The sequence below is a fragment of the Capsicum annuum genome, chromosome 7 (genome assembly GCF_002878395.1).
Source record: "Capsicum annuum cultivar UCD-10X-F1 chromosome 7, UCD10Xv1.1, whole genome shotgun sequence".
NCBI classification, from domain to species: domain Eukaryota; kingdom Viridiplantae; phylum Streptophyta; class Magnoliopsida; order Solanales; family Solanaceae; genus Capsicum; species Capsicum annuum.
In genome coordinates this window covers 107,092,280-107,098,871 of record NC_061117.1, presented here as the reverse complement: position 1 = coordinate 107,098,871, position 6,592 = coordinate 107,092,280, and positions in this window count along the sequence as shown.

Below are 6,592 nucleotides of genomic sequence, written 5' to 3'. Positions count from 1 at the left end.
CTATCATAGCTCTGGAGGTGATGCTTAAGGCTCGGTAAAATATCTCTAATAAGCTCATCCCTAACATCCGATGGTTGGGTACCATACTCATCTTCTTATTGAACCTAAACTATGCTTCTTGCATAGATTCCGACTACAGTTGCCTGAAATAATAAATCTCATCCATAAGCTGCAACATCCTAGATGAAGGAAATAGTTGGCTTAAGATTTGCCTACGCAACTCATTCCATGTAGCGACAGAGCCTCTTGGTAGTTGACCTAACCATTAAGATGCTTCTCCTGTAAGTGAGAAGAGAATCAACCTTAATCTATGTACTTCTTGATTCACCCCCAAATTTGCATAAGAACTGCAGATCCTGATAAAATTAGCAAGGTGTAAATTTGCAACAGCTGTAGATAGACCTGCAAACACACCCTTCAGATTTAGGAGTTGGACATTGCGCTTATTATGTCAAACTTAATGCTTGGGCATAAAATAGGAGGAATAATGGCTTCAGTCTCTCCTGGATTAATGTATCCTAAATCTTCTTCATCATCTATAATGGATGCATATACTGATATTCTAGGATAACTTAAACACGGACACCCCTTGCTCTATTCAGATTTCCATCGGGTGTTGCTCAACGGTCTGCTTTTTGTCATTGCTCAGATATCTCTTCCTTCCAAGATACCCTCTGAGCTTTTTCCATTGCCCTTCTCTCATTCTTAACTTGAGCTAAAATTTTACCAGACTATCAATTAACTATATCTTGTACTCCTTCGAGAGGAAGAAAAGGTACAAAATTAGAACCCATTTAAGATTATTATCTCTTTTCCGTCACGATCCTACTAGGTGTTTGTAGGATCCTCTATGGATTAAAAATAACTCAGAGTAAGGGATTACCTATACTCCGTGTGCTAGGCATATGATGGCGTATACCCAACGAAAAAAACAAAAAGAAAACCCAAAAATTGCAACAACTTCAATTCATAAATTAACACCGTATTCCCCAACAACAATGCCAAAATTTAGTGACATCCAAGGTACACCTCTTCTCAGAAGATGATATGATCACTTCCAAATATAGTAACCCAACAAAGGTTTGGGTGAATCCAAAGGGAATATGTGGAATTGTATCTCTCACTTAGTGTAATCAACAGGTGGAAATGAAAAAGTAAATTGCGGATTTGAGTATCCATGTCAAACTAGCAGCGAATATAAACTTCGGTTGTAATTAGTCATAAGTGAAAAGTGGATTATGTTTCCCCTAGCTTCTCAACTCCATATGCTTATCGTACTATGTTTAACCAACTCGATACCTTGCATGTACAATCGATAAGTTATGTACCTTCTATAGTTTTATGGATGAGTAGAAGGATTTCACCCTTTACCTTTTGAGTCTCAGGATGGCATCTTACTAACCTTTATCTTGATCCCCATTAACTATTACCTTTTGATTCTCTAGTTTTAGATGAAATTTAACCATATTACTAAGATAAAACATAAAAATATAGATTGACAACTAAAATCCAAATTGTTGTTGTCTTTATCTTTTCCTAGTCACTACTCTTCTTTTGGAGTAAGTAAAAATAATCTTTGCGGGATCCTAATGTGTTCACCCGTTAAGAAAACTATGATATTTAAGATAAATCAATGCATGAATGGGTATCGGTTAAGAACAACAATAGCACTTCCTCCTTTTCGTTAATCCACCAGGGTTTTCACAACCCTAACTATGGGTTTTTAGCCACTTATGCTTTTGAAATAATCAACAACATTTATAACTAAATGTCTACATGAAATCACAATAATAAGAAGTAGAAAACCCACAAATATAAATGAATTAGTCAACTGAAGTTAATACAAGAGAATCCCAAGATCGAAATCACATATTGGAATCAAAATATATTTGTGAATATCAAAAGTACGTAGCTCCTACTAAAACACATAAATGGTATTTATAGTACTTGAGAAAACCCTAAAACAAAAGCCTAAATGAAATAGGAGAAAAATAGGTCGGTAGCCACTTATGGTCTCTACTTTCCTCTTATCCCTGAGAACAGATAACACTTGCGGCCTGCAGGGTAGGCGCAAGTAGCGACCGTAAGTGATTAGGACCATAAATCCTGTAGGTCAGCTCTCAATATTTTACACTTCTGGCAGTTACTTTTCCCATATACAATCCATAAGGGCTACTTGTGGTCCACATGTTAACTTATCAAGTATCTGGAGTCATCTTTTCATCTCTTCTTCAACTCCTAAATATACTTTAATCACAAACAAGAAGAAAGTGTTTCTAACATCCATAATTACTCTAATAAGTAGCCAAAATCACCTTTTTATCTTTTTCATGAACTTAGAATTCAAAACATGATTTCCTACAATACATACCCAAAACACATCATATCTAACAAAACAACCTCAGATACTTGCATATTTTCCTCATTTGAAATATCAAAAGTGCTATATTTCAATAGCACATCAATCTACTAGGAGTTTTGGTCTAAGACCAAATCCTGAACAATAAAATCTCCAAAATAGGGAGATGAGCCTAAAATCCAAATAAACCGTCTAATAATCTAACGGACAGTTCTGGAATGTCATAAATTACCTGTAGCTACTTTGCGAAGGCTTAGAATGCTGAAAATAAATGCAAATAAAGAAAATGACCTGGAGGGTCATTACATGATCTCTTGTTAATGCCCAATGAGCCTAAATGAAATTTTGATTTAAAGTTGGATAAAACATTCAAGTGTTTGAAATGTCAAGATGGAGTTGGTCTTGTTTCTTAATTACCTTTGTTCCACGTGCTTTAATTAGATCTTAATGTTAACTTAGGATGAGGATTAAAATCCTCGAAGTTGCAACATAAATGGTAAAGCTGCTTACATCATGCCACAACGTTAAATTAAGCACATGATGAGAGGTACCCCATTATTCTAAAAAATTCATGTTTATTTTAGAATTTTAAATTTTTAGAATAGCTTAATATTTTATTTTTGACTCATACAAAAAAATTTAAATCTAGAATTGATTCAAATAGGTTTGGATGCAAAATCTGAGGTGGGATGAAATTCAGGGTTGTACCACCTTGTAAATGGGAGTTTGAATACTTTTCCAGGGTTTTCTAATCACCAAAGTTGTTGGTGTATCACCAAAATTGGCCTGACATCATTAAATATACCCAAAACTGCCAATCCTGGCTTAGATATTAACCGATTGTTATTGTGTGGAGATTTTTTGCGATTGTGAGGAGTTAAATTTTGACTACCTCACAATCACCTGACAAATAGTCATGATAACGATGGTTAAATAAATTTTGATTTCTCATAATTGTGGGATTCATTCTTGAAATTGCCAATTTGTTTTCTCTCATTCTTATTCTCTCACAAAACAAAAACATGTAAATTTTATCAACAAAGTCTCCAATTTTTGTTCCTAACTTTTGTAGATCCTTCTCCAATTAATTTTACAGTATAAATTTGATTTTCTTGTTGATTTATTGAGTTCTTTACACATTTATAAATAAAGAAGCAACAAATGTCAAAACTTGATTTTGTTGGTAAAATTTGTGAGTTATGTGCTTAGAATTGAGTTGGTGTTGTGATAATTGTTTAGGGTTTTAGAATTTAGTTAGTGATGTGATAATGTTTGGGGTAAGGATTATTTTTGATTAGATCCTAATTTTTTAGGCAAGATACATCTGTAATCATTGAGAAAAGGCTTGTTTTTCCCTTAACTTATTTGAAAAATTGCCTGAATGAAAATTTGGGTTTGTACAGAAGATGATTGTCGCGATCGCGAGGCCAATAGCTATGATAGCATTGAATAGTAAAATTCTAAAAATCATTATCTATTAGTAATTACATGATTTATGTCGTGATTATGACAAAAAAACTTCTATAAAAAAATAAGCCATCACAATCGTGAGGCAACATGTTGTGATTGTGATGAAAAAATTAAGACTGTGTTAAAATTAATAGCTTTGCACTGGGATGTCCAATGCCCATTCTTCCTACTTCTTTGGCCTAATTTTGTGCTAATACATTGCTTCACTTTCCATTATCTCATTTGACATGTTTTCTCCTTTTCTTGGTATATATTCTTCAAAATCAACGTGAATTAAATACTAACATGCCCAAAAATATGTACCAAGTGTTGGATGATGACCAGTATGACAAAGAAACTTTCATCTCACTTAAATATTCAAAATTTTATGAATCTCTTTTGATGAAAAATTTCAAAAAGAAAACAAACATCCTTTTGTTGAAGCTCCATCTCCGATGGCCTAATTTTTATGAGAGACATGTTGGTAGCAGCTAATGTTTCATCAATGATCCAATTGAAGAAATTTAAAATTATGTGAGTGTTCTATGCTAATGCTATTGAAAAAAACTTTGATAATGATTTTATACTGCCAGTCAGAGGGAGGAAAGTAAAGTTTGAGCCTTCAACCATTAATGGATACTATTGCCTTCCTAATGTAGACAATGAATTGTATAAGGCAAGAGCATGAACAGTTTGATGCAATTAACATGTGATACATTTTCATGGTGTACACATGTTGAAATAGATAGCCTACAATGTTTGGGTTGACTCCTCATAGTTCACTGAGGAAGCCAAATATTTGATTTCCATCATTTATGCTTGGATCATTCTGTCCAAGAACGAAATACATGTCTACATTAAGCGATGTTAGATTATTTGCTCCATTGTGAAGGGTCTTGAAGTTAATTTTAGGGAAAATATTGTACAATAAATTTAGAATGTGGTTATTGAGGAGTCTAAAAATTTGTTTTTCCCTTCATTGATAACATGGTTCTACAAAGAGGCCGAGGTTAAGAAGAGTGATAGTGACTATGTGAAGTGTCTAAAAATGATGATTCATGCTATGAAGAAAAAGGGGCTTGATATTCCTACTAATATTTGCACATTTTACGCTTTTAACTAAGAATAATAATGAGGTTTGAAGAAACCCTTGGTAGTGTTGATGTCTTTTATGTTTAATATTTGGAAAATTACCCTAGAACTAGAAGTAGTGAATCCGAGCTAAGGATTTTAAGTTATAGTCCACTTGATTAACCATCAGGTGAGTGATAGACTTCCATATCATCCATCTAAGAGAAACAAAATAAACTAAGAAAATAGATGGTGTGTACCTCAATTCGATGACTCGCTAAGGGTATGATGAGTCATCATGCCAACCATCATGCTAAACCAGATTTGATGTATTCTACCTCATGATATATGGAACATTGTGATGAAATTACAAAGATCTAAGAACCATTAGCTCTCTTATTAGTTCTAAGCAGAAACATGTCCAACTTAAGACTAGTGATTGTTCAACTGATGAACCATCATGTATTCAATGAGCCGTTAGGTGGGGCATCAGAGTAGAAGCGGTAAACCAACTTTACATTTTGAATTCCACTTTATTGAAACCTTTAAATACCTAGTGTAGGGTTTAGAATTGGCATATTTTATACTTATGATAATTTTCACGTCAGTTTTTTTTGGAGAAATATGATTTGGAGTGTTCATATGCCATTATTGGTATTTTTTCAAGAATTTATGTCTTGAATTTTATTCTTTGTAGGACTAAATCTTTTAGTTATGAAATATATTTCCTTTATCTTCTCAATTACTATAAGTGGCTATACCTCCATAATTATGATTGTGGAATCCTTGGCGGATTATTAATTCTAGGATTCATGTTGTTGTGAGTTTAAATAACATTCATCAATATATTAGTAATTCCTTCATCTTCTACATATTTCTAATGATTGCAAATATTAGAATAAGCCCTAGGTTTCCCCTTCTTGAATAAAAAGGTTAAAATTGGGAAAAGATTTAACAACAAGAATTCAAAGCTTCTACCCTTCGTCTAATAGATAACGCTCTATTGAGATTACTTACTTTAGGCTAAAATTAAGTTATTATTTCTATATCTATTATTTTGAGAGAATAAAAGGAATAATCACCTAGTTAGGTTAGGGAATATTTAGGTTCACATTTGAACAAATTGCTTTATAATTATGTGTGTTAACATGAATTAACCACCAAATTAACCCCAAAGTGATATGTTTCCCTAATTCATTTGTGACTTGATGGAGCTAACAGTTTAGTTGCTGGGTAGTTTGTTTCATTCTTAGATCCAATTCTCTATTTTTAAGTCTTCGCTGGTAAGGATTGGCTATAGGGAATAAACATCAGTTTAATAACCTTGTATACCCATTCTGATAGTTCCACCATCTCCAAAATATTGATTTTAGGCTAGGAGGACCTTTGGAATGGGTCCTAAGGACTCTAGACATATTTTGGGCTATTAGTTAGAATTCGATAAAAGTGGCCTTTAACAGTGGGGCCCACATTTCACCAAAACAACCGTAGATAGAAATGTTGATGGCTCTATTGAGTCTAGAGTGTCAAATTTGATAGGTTAGCATAGTCTATTTATGTTCAAAGGATTCCAAATGATTCTCAAGGGGTCAATGAAAACTTGGCAAATCAAAGTTTAAGCTGATCCATTGCTAAAACAAATATTTGGCCGCTTTAGTGGCCAAGGCTATCCCATCGAGGTATCTTAGGTGAAGTCCATTTGATAGAGCAGAC